Genomic DNA, 11,168 nt, shown 5'->3' on the forward strand with positions numbered 1-11,168 from the left:
GCTCTGTTTTGTTTTTGAACTGTAAAGTCTTATTATTACCTTTTGTACGGCCATAAAGATCTAGGGCTGTGTTTAACCCTTTATGGGGCAAGTGACTATTTTTGATCACTTTGTTTTCGTCCATATTCAGCATGAAACTTTTTTTTGTTGTTGTTGTTAATGAAACAAGGTGGAGGTGGTTAGCACCAGAAGGAAAAGTTTCGGTTAAAATTTCTAATTCCGAATTTCCTGTTTAATTCCGAATAAAAGTTCATTCTGCTCTAAACCGATTAAAAATGACCATGTAAACACTTAATTCCTTATGATAATTTTTTATTCGAAATTAAACTTAATTCTGATGTAAGTGGCTAGTTTATTGGCATTTTAATTCCGAACTATTTCATTCCTCTGTCATGTAAACCTTAATTCCGCTCTAAGTTAATTCTGGTCATTCTGAGCAGATGACGCGCGTTGTTTCACCTCCCGTGTTTGGTGGTCTATCTTTCTTCTCCTTCTCAGTTGCTGCAAAAAGTGAAGTAGCATGCTCGTGTTGAGCTGATATTTCATATTTATAATAAAAATAGTGCCAAAACTGGTACTTATTATGTAGTTTTTACAAGTTACGACTGAAAAGACGCGAAGCAGGGAGCGAACTTTGTTTTTTACCCTCTGTCCAATTAGAACCCTTCCCAACCCGGTCTAAAGAGGAATTAAGTGAGGACGTGTTTCATGTAAACCTTCATTTCGGAAGTATTACTTTCATGTAAACTCGTAGGAGAATAAGTTAATTCCGAATTATTTAATTCCGAATTTAAAAAACACCATGTAACCGTACCCACTGAGTACACTATAAAGGGTTAAATCACAGTGCATACATCTATGTTATTTTAATATAAATGGTTAATCAGTTTATATTCCTGCTATATGTTATTACAACCTTTAAAAAAAGTATTTATGATTTCTAATGAAGGTTTAATAATTTTCTTACATAGTTTGTGCATCTTTTTGGGGCCCTATCTTCCCAACTTTCCCCCCCCCATTTGGCGCCTCTGGTTAAAATATACAGCGATATAAGGCGATGACATCACGTGTCGCGAGACACCATGCGAAACTACGGCTCGAGCCAACATGTTTTTTAAAAAAAAAAAAAAAACCATAAAACATTTGATGGAATGTGTGAATCCAGGGAATAGTCTGAGCCCTGCTGTTCCGCTAACAGAGCTGAATCCGTTCCAAAGCTAGAGAGAAAACACTCACCTTGCTGCGATTCTTTCCTTTATGGAAGAGATGGAGAGCTGGTCTGTTAGCAGCCTGATGGCTGGCTAATTATCCTAAAAGCGACATGAGCTAACAGCTAGCAGCTAGCCCCGCTAGCATCCATCACAACACGGCGCGAGCGGAAACCGTTGCTTAACCGTTGAGACAGTCTCTCCGCCGGTCACTACCTCGTCTCAACACGAAGACACAAACTGCATTCCCCCGCATTTGTCCCGCAAATAAGTCGAACAAAAGCACGACCACTTATTAGAAGTATTCCCTCAGCAAAGTAGTGCTGTAGTTGCTGATACTTTGACCGACCTGTTTTCTTTTAAGGTAGTAAAGTTACCCAAATTGTAATCGACGAATGATTTGAGGTAGTCAAAATAAATCCGCTACTTATTCTTTTTTTCGGAATAAACTGGTAACAAAAGAAGTAGATGCGTGTGACGTTTTATATTAAAGTAAAACTAGAACATATATTTCCCTTTGACTTCACAAAGTGATGTATTAATACATGTTTCTCCATTTTGATGTAATGACGTTAAATTGGTTTTATTTTGAAGACTAATCACCCTATTTCCGGTTTAGGCCTTATGTTAATGTCGCTTCCTTGATGCAACTTTTCCTCATCTCGTCTGCCACCTGGATGACTAAAAGCTGAAGAAACGCTGGCGGGCAACATCCATTTTCGTGCTATTTTTGTTTTTTTTTTCCTTTCTAATTTATGAGGGATTTCTGTATTGTTATCCTCACACTGTCTAACATCCATCAAACATGTAAATAAATCTTTGCATCTCCTCCATTGATACTGTATTCACCAGCTAAACCTAAAAAACATACTAATTTAACAGTGTAAATTACACAAATATTAAATAAAACAGCTGGGTATGGGTTATCCTTTTTGCTGTGCGTTTGTAAAATAAAAATATCTTGCATTTTACAGCTGCAGTGAGGATGTAAACAACACATTTAGTTACAATAGGAAGCTCCTTTTTAAGCAGTTTTTTTCCTGACCAACATAAGAATACCATTTCCAGACCCTGTCACATTCATAAGCGATTATTAACCTCGCACTCCTACATGCCAAGAGGTTTTTTTCACATTGGAAATGAAACACCAGCCATCCATCAGAAATCAATACCCCATCCACCTTCACACACACACACACACACACACACACACACACACACACACACACAGCAAGAGACATCTGTCACACACCCTTGTTAACCACAGGCTTGTCAATGCAGAGCATGAAGAAAGAGGAAGAAGGAGGCTGGCACTGCTGAGGGAAATACAATAAGAGGCGGATTGATTTAATCTAAAAGGGAAAAAAATATAGAGGCATAATAACAGGAAATCTTATCCTTTTATATGCTGGGGTTGTAACCAGTCGATGCCCAACGTCAGACACACAACACAGAAGAACTGATGCAAATACAAATGTGTTTAAAATTACAGTTGAACTATGAATCATCTAATAGAAAAATAGAAAAAAAAATGCTTTATGGTTTGGATTTGTCCTGAATTTGTCCCAAAAACAAACTGAAACATATGAATTTCCTCAATAGTGATGCAGTTTTATGTCTAACCATAATGCAAACACGTCATCTTCTCACAGGTTTTGTCACAAGTCCACCTCCTGGATCAGGTTTGTGATTAGACCCTGATAAGACGAAGCTGCACCCCAGATCAGCTTTCACTCAGACACGTATTTGTGAACAATGTGGACTTGAGGTTTCAGAGTGGATTTGACAGCAGGGGGGTCGCTGATCCTGCCGCTCTGCGTCGCCCGTTTACATTTTAGCCTGACAGATTACAGGGAGCCTCCCTCCATGCGTCAAGGAATGCTTTGATGTGACAAATGACCCGGTGCTAAATGACGCTTTGTGTGTCTGCCCACATGTCAGCAAAGGCCTCATTTCATAAATAACACCGGGTGGGGGGGGCAACAGGCTTACTGGTGTGGCTCGTTGATGTGAGAGAAAGAGTGAATCTCTGAAAAGACAGTGGCAAAGATCAAGTGGGCCTCCTTCTCATTGTTTTAATGGCTTCATAAGGGAAGCAGACCTGACAGAAAGCTGTCATCTCACAGAAAAAAAAAACAGTTAATCTCATTATCACTGAGACAATCTGCATTCTTCTCAGCCCAAAGGAGAGAGAATCAGCATCTCCTCCCCAGCTGAAGAACCAGAGATTATGGATCCAAACTGATGCAGGACACGCAGACTGTCAGAAAATGTCCTGTTCTCTCAACACACTCAATGATTACCTGATTTATATCAGTTTCAGACGCATCATCTCTGCTGTCTGTCATCCTTTCTTGTTGTTTGCACATGTTGCATCTTGATGCTGCTGCAACACATTTTACTTGTCAACAAAGCAGTTCATATGGTTGGTTTTATGTCGAATGCACTAACATACTTGGAGTTTCACACCTAACTTCACCTTCTCGCTGCCTCTGTGCAGAGCCAACACAAACAGCTCTTGGAGTGCTAGCGTTTTGTGTTTGACCACTTGAAAAGACCTGTTGACAAAGCAGAGTCCTTTAGATAGAAGCCAAGTGAGTCTGAGCCACTTCAGAGGAGCACAGATAGCCAAAAGTATCGCTGTTAGCAGCACGGTGGGATGAAGAGAAGGAACACAAGCTGGAGCCTTTTTCATGGTCACATATAATCGGCATCACATTTACAGAAAGCTGCTTCAGTGTTGAAGAGGGTCCTCCTGCAGAGAGACGTTTAGGTTAAAAGAAAAACAAGTTTTTAATACAACTTCTGATCAGAGAGCTGAAAATAAATTATTAATGTTGTGCCAGAGTCAGCGCATGCAGCTGCAACGGTCTGCTCCATGTAGGTTGCTTCATGCTCCAGTTTCTGTCAGTTTTCAGCTGAAATTTTCAGGCCTGTCCTCCGGGCAGGCACATGGACGACATCCGGAAAGTCAAGTGGTCATGCTTCATCATCCTGCAGCACAAAGGAGTTTTTCTTCTTACAGACAGAAGAGCTGCTGATATTTTCACACATGCATCAACAAAACAGGGATGGATGTTTAAACTGGGAGTAAAGCAGAAAAACCTGACTCTTAAAACGTATCAGACGTTTAGATATTTGACTATTTAAGGACCAGAAATGCAGATCTCCCATCAGTTGTCAAGACAACCTGGAAAAACATGTGTCTTCACCGCTGCAGCTTTCATCCTTCCACTATTTGTTCTTGTCTTCATGCAGACATGTGAGCGATATCCTTCCAGTGTTGCCAGATTAAGATCTCCTTGTTTTGAAGTAAAGACGTTTTGAAGTTCCTGATTCTCGGCCGAGTGTCTGATCCGTATCTGTTACAGGAAGCCTCCATGTTTTCAGACGCATGACTGGATTCAAGGCGGTTTCCTCTTAGATCTGTGTATCAATGCCATAACTGGATCAAATGTGGATGTGATTATGTCTCAGATCTGGCAACGCACATCCCCACTTATGTTGTTTTACACAATTATTTTATGAAATGGCCAAAATAAAAAACAAACTGAATAAAAAAAGAAGATATAAAACAGTTATTTCCCCTGATCAGTCGACAGCAGATCAATCAAACAATGCTTTGATGAGCAACGTAGGGCTGAAAGGCAAAATCCAGACTGAGTGTCTGATAGGAATTAAACTGAAAAGCAATGATTTGAAAAATATTCATTTATGTCCTTTGTCATAATAAATGTATAGGCAAATAAAATAAAATAAAATAAAATAATATAAAAATTAAAAGTCAAGTCAAGTCAAGTAAAAAATTAATAAACTAAACTAAACTAAACTAAACTAAACTAAACTAAAATAAAATAAAATAAAATAAAATAAAATAAAATAAAATAAATGTAACCTTTCAAAATACTTGAAAAAAATAAAAAGATGTCTGGAAAAATAAATAAAATTAAAAAAAATCGGTTTACTATCTTCCAGCTAATTGGCAACAACTTAAATATAGACAATAATTTTGTGATTTTTATCATCTGCTTTTTATAATAACATAAAAAAATAAATAAAAATATCAGAAAATCTGGTAAACTCTTCCTGTGATGAGACAAGCATGAAATCTGTTCTTCACTGTCCAAAAATACTAAAAATACCAAACAAAAAGACACGATTGTGTGTCTAAAAATAAAGCTCAGCTTCACATTAACAGCTAACAGTTCAACTCAGTCATGCAAACAGATCTATACAAGCTGCAGACATGTCTGCGTTCTGGAGGACTGAGGTCAGTCAGGAAATCATGTAGCAGAAGAGGGACCAGTACAGTACCAGTACAGCTGAACACCAGTCAGTGTGATGGGACGGGAGCCGCTCAGCTCTGCTGTAAAAGCAGCTGGAAGTCTGAAGAGTGAAAACATTCAGCTCATCATGAGACCATAAACAAAGCCTTGAAGGCCCGTGACGAGGCCGGTTACAGGTGTAATCAGAGAAATATGCCCATACACCCTCTGTTTACTGCATGCAGCAAGCTCACACCTGCTCGTTGCACGCTGCCAAAGCATGCTCTGGGAAACAGTGGCGGATTTAAGAGATTTGGGGCCCCAGGCGAAGGCAGGCATGGGGCCCTATGGTAAATATTTCACTTTCTACTCTACTACTGCATATTATTTGTGTTGCTAACAGCCAGTGTAAAAGTCTCTTTTAGTTTAGCGAATGCATTTTAATCAAAAGCTATTTTTGTTGGTAATAAGTAACTAAGTAATAAATAACCACAAGTGTATGACAAGTTTTATGGGGCCCTAAAGAACTGGGGGCCCGAGGCAACCACCTAGTTTTGCCTCGTGGTAAGTCCGCCCCTGCTGGGAAACTAAAAGTAAAAGTTGGATTCCTGGTGTGGAGACAGTCAGTTCAGAGCAGATGGTTGGACAGATCCACAATAAGAGTCCAGAACTGAGCACGTTCAGTGATGTTACAGCAGAAGAGAAGTTCTGTTGTTGTGTTTTGGAGCGTTTATTAGGGTGACAGAGGTCGTTCAGTGTCACGGCCCTGCGCTTAAAGCACCCTTACACATTGAAATGAAAATGAAATGAATCGGTTTGACTCTGACTGAGGAAGCAAATGACCCATTTACACACATCTGGGCTGGTTATCAGATCTGTGTGAAATTAAACCACATTCAGTCAGGAAGAGCCCAGACTGCACAATGATCCACCGGCTGAAGAATCACTTTTCCTTCTCGGGATCGCGCTGCTCATTACGTCCAGCCTGCTGCCGGCTGATAGTGAAAGCCAATACATCACATTTTCATTTTATGCTGACTGAGAGCGTCTCAGAGCGGCGCTTTGGTGCTTTACAGCGGCCCCTGATTGAATTCCCATCATCCGCTGAGGGCCCGCCGAGGGCGGTGGGGTCTGGGTGTCTTTGCATGGCCTGCACTGAGGATTTCAAAGTGCTGGGTGTTTTTATTTAAAAGGAAGAGAAGACAGAAATCCACTCTGACTGCAAGAAAGCTGAAAGCAAATGCATGTGTTTCAGCAGAAGATGCAGAATGTTGTTGACCTGAACCAGAACGTGTGAATGTTCAGTAGGACGACGGAAGAAAAGGACACTCGTGTTCTGCTCACCTTCTTTGCAACAAAAGAAAAAGGAACAAGCCAGATAGGCGGCACCAAATCAGCTCACTGCTACGACATCATTAGCGAACAAGTGTCAAGTCAGTATCTGCTGAATGAATGAATGCGACTGTGCAGCAGACCAGTTGCTCTCCAGTTACTCCACCCAGGAGAGAGCTCCTCACTTCCATTCACACAACCTGAACAAAAGCTGAATTAGTCCCTGGATGGCTGTCTTGGGCTTTTTTTGGGAGGCCACTCAGGCGTGTTGAGAGCAGAATGGCTTCCTTGTGAGCTCCAGCAGCTGAGATTAGACACTTCCGCCTGCCTTGTTAATGGCTTGTTAATTAGCAGCATAGTGGCTGGATGAAGTCATTAAGGAGTCCAGAGCCAGCAGTGATTCATCAACGCCTCGGAGCTTGTTTAATGTATCCTTAGCCTCACATCATAATTGCCTAACTATGGTACTGCACTCTACTAATATTGCTGATTGAATGTGTCTATAAAGCCTTAAATATGACGTAGCAGTTATTCTACGAGGCTAATAATATGCAAAAACCAATACAGTAGTTTCTCTTTTATGTTTTATTGCTTTGTCTTTATGTGTGGCATGAAACGGTTTCAGAGTTGTCTCTTATGAGTCTACTGATGGGAATTTTTTTAAACATTCAGAAGCTAAATGAGTTTGAAAAACTACATTCAGTTCAACTCAACTTTATTTATATAGCATCAAATCACGGCAATGCCATCTTAAGACGCTTTACAGACAGGAAAAAAACATAATGAAAGCCAATTCGTAACAGCCTACATAAGGAAACCAACAGATTGAGTTGGAGGGTCCAACTCGATCTCCCATCCTGAACAAGAACGCTGGCGACAGTGGGAAGGAAAAAACTCCCTTTTAACAGGAAAGAAACCTCCAAAACCCGGCTCAAGGACAGGCAGCCATCTGCTTCTGCTGTGTGGGGGGAAGAGGACAGAAAGACAACAGACAACAGGAACTGCTACTCCCGGCCAGACTCCTAGTCTTGTTTCTGTACTATTAACCTGGAAAGTCTTTGCTTTTGTAAAGCGGTGGCATTTTATATTATTATAGCTGTGTAATTGTATGTACAACACTGACAATGTCATAATGCAAGCAGCTACAATGAAAGTGTCTGGTGCTGATTTGCAGATATGAATTGAGGAATAATTCTAATTTTATTTCTGTGTTTAAGGCGTCTTTTTAAAGAAACAGTCTGTTCTGAACAGATGCAACTTATGCTGGGCGACTGTGGCTTGTTTAAAAGTCCATTTATGCTCAATCCAGAAGACGGATATCCGTACGGATGGTTACATTATGCCGGGTGGACAGAGTGCGATTTTGAGGGGATTTCACCACGATTTTGCTGCCGCAGACCACGCTGCGGCATCGTGGAAACATCGTAGCGTCGGGATGTCCGGTCGTAAGCCGTACAGTGTGAGAACACTCACGAGGAAGGATTAATTGCTGCTACGTTCTAACGAAGATGCTGCGACCTCCCGATCAAACTTCTGGCATGTCAGAAATTTTCGCCGCCGCAGTGTGAGCAGTGTTACGTCACGATTGTATTTTCGCACCTGCGCAAAAGACACCGGTGGAGCTTTAAACAATGGCGGGCAACCCCAACTTCAGACGTGTGCGGTGGACACAGCTGTTAGAAGAGAGATTAGTAGAGCTATGGAGAGAAGACGCGCTTTTCTTTTTTTCATTTTGCTTCAGCGCACAAGGCAGCGCACACAACTGCAACAACTTGCTGCCTGCTCGCCATCTTGTTGTCAGGCACGCTGTGGTTGTCATAGGAACTAGGAACCTTTGGACAAACCCGGTCGTGCAGTGGGAGCATTTCCCCGACAGTCAGATTTCTAAAATCGCACAGTGTCCGCCCGGCATTAGTCTCCTGCGTTGGTTAAGGTTACATAATTTGGTCCATTTTCAGGGAACGTAGCTATCCGTGATGCAGAAAATGGGACAAAACCACCAAAAATCAGTCTTCCGATGACGTGGTCTCTGGTGTTGTTGCCAAAAACAGAAGAAGCAGGAACTGGAGTTTGTTTTTTTCCGGTACACGTAAGTTCATCGCATCCGCCCCCCGTCCAATCAAACCCTGGTTCTCTCCAAGTACCATCCTTCCCAGTCGCTCTGCCACCTTTAACATTCAAATAGAAGACAACTTTTCCAGCAGCGTTGTCTAAATGTAAACATAACATAAGGTAAAGGACATTTATAACACAGTAGTTCTACAACTCTAAAGAAGTGGGACAATTCCTGAGCCCTGAGTTAAAGTCAAGGTCGTGCAGCGATGACAGTTTACGTATCGCCCTCGTGCACTTCGATGGTTTCTTTCCTGTGAGGTGGGTCAGGGCAAACATTTAGAGCAAAGCACAAAACTGACACTTTGACAAATATCTCCAGTAACATCAGCTCATGTGAAAACGGATCCAGATGTGCAGACCTGCAGATACAAGGCATTTTAGTCCCCTATTGATTTACCAAAGTTTACAGATTTGTGTTTTACGCAGCAACAGAGCGGAGTGCGCTGATGTACCAGCTCCTGAGGGGGCTGTAATGGTTTTGGGAGGAGTGTGTGCTGCTCATGTGAGGTTCTGCAGGAAGAGGAAGTGTTGGCCGCCTCATTTCACCTCCCAGATTTCTGCTGATATGAGCTGGCCCGCTTCCAAACGTGGAGCCACTTATATTGCTTGTCCCCAAAGTAAATCATGTCCAACCATCAAAGGCTGAACAGTCAGCACGGTTCGCATAATTGTCTTGAGTCAGTCCATCATGTCCCTCAGCAGCTTGCTCACATACAAGCTAAGAAAGCTTTTCTGAGCTGTGATCATCAGAGAAACAGGAGAATCAGAAGTTTGTTGCATTTTTCTGGTTTCATTCGCGACATCAGGCTCGTGTTCCGTATTTCATCTCCCCTTTGGGCTGAAAAGCTGCAGAATAAAATGTGCAAGGAGACATCAGCAGTTCCTTGTCTGCAGTATTTTCTGTAAGGCATGATTCCAGGAGACAGATCAGATGATACCGGATCCTTTTTGCTGAAAGAGAAGAAAAACAAACTGTGTTTAATCTGCTGTTAGAAAAAAACCCCAAAATAGTCCTTTTAAAGTTGTGAGTGTACCTGTAAAAAAAGACTCTTAACTGTTTGATCTTTCCTATTTACATTTTACCAAAAAGGAAATTAACTTTTTATTATTGTTATGACTGACATACAGTAGAGCCACTGTTCCTCACAGACTGAAAAATGTCTTGTTTCTTGATATAAATAAAGTTTATTTATGTAATATAACTTTTGGATTATAAAGCAGACAGAGGACCAAGAAAAGACAGAGAAATTATTTTTTAAAAATAAAACAAATAAATAAATTAAATTAATAAAAAAGAAAATTAGTTTTTTTTTTAATAAAACAAACAAATAAATAAATAAAAAGAATTTTTTAATAAAACAAACAAATAAATAAATAAAAAGATTTTTTTAATAAAACAAACAAATAAATAAATAAAAGAAAAGAAAATGAGTTATTTTTTTTAGACAAAAAAGCAAGTATTAAAGTTTATAATTGCTTTTCAAAGGAAAACCCAAATAAATGTAGAGTGGGAACAACAAAGATTTTTTTTAGGAGGAACGAAAGGCTCTTTTATTAAAAACAGGTAAAAATAATGTTCCAATGTGAAAAATAAAAGTGTTTCCACTAAGACTTTTTTTACTTCAAAATCTTACAAAGGTGTAAAATCCTGTTTGGGACCAGTTGTTTGGACTGTCAGACTTTTACGGTGGTCAGGAAATGCAAAGCAGCATTACATCAAGTGAAACCACATTTACACATACATGGGTCGGCCTCTCTGGTGCCGTACTAAAATGGTTCAAAATGTACTTAGAGAACAGGAAGTACTTTGTGTCCGTAGTTAACTTTACATCTGCACTGACAAGAATTACATGTGGAGTTCCACAAGGTTCCATCCTGGAGCCTGTTTCATATATCTCCATGCTCGCTGCTGCAGGTCATAAAGAACAAGGACATGAGAGACCACAGCTATGCAGATGACACGTAGATTTATATCACAGTGTCATCAGAAGACCGAGGACTTGTACAGGTTCTTGATAAATTAGATTAATGACTGGATGTGGGTATTTTTTCTTCACTTAAACAAAAACAAAACTGAGGTGATCATCTTGGGAGCTAAAGAGAAACTGTCAAAGGTCACTACAGAGCTGACACACCTAAAAACCTCCAACAAGGCCACAAATCCGGGTGCAGTGATGGATTCAGACCTACGTTTTGAAAAACACATTAAGGGAATCACAAAGTCAGTGTGCTGGACCTGGAAGAACTG

General features: G+C 40.5%; 1 protein-coding gene across 1 annotated transcript in view; it reads right to left on the minus strand.

Annotated features, from left to right (window-relative positions):
* Positions 1–1,552, minus strand: part of ehbp1 (EH domain binding protein 1) — a 201,048-nt gene extending 199,496 nt beyond the window's left edge. The window contains exon 1 of the mRNA XM_079249296.1: positions 1,237–1,552. The gene's annotated coding sequence lies outside the window, so the exon portion shown is untranslated. The remainder of the gene's footprint in view (positions 1–1,236) is intronic.
* Between the last annotated feature and the right edge of the window lie 9,616 nt (positions 1,553–11,168).

Source organism: Telmatherina bonti, assembly GCF_933228915.1.
Source record: "Telmatherina bonti genome assembly, chromosome: 11".
NCBI lineage: Eukaryota > Metazoa > Chordata > Actinopteri > Atheriniformes > Telmatherinidae > Telmatherina > Telmatherina bonti.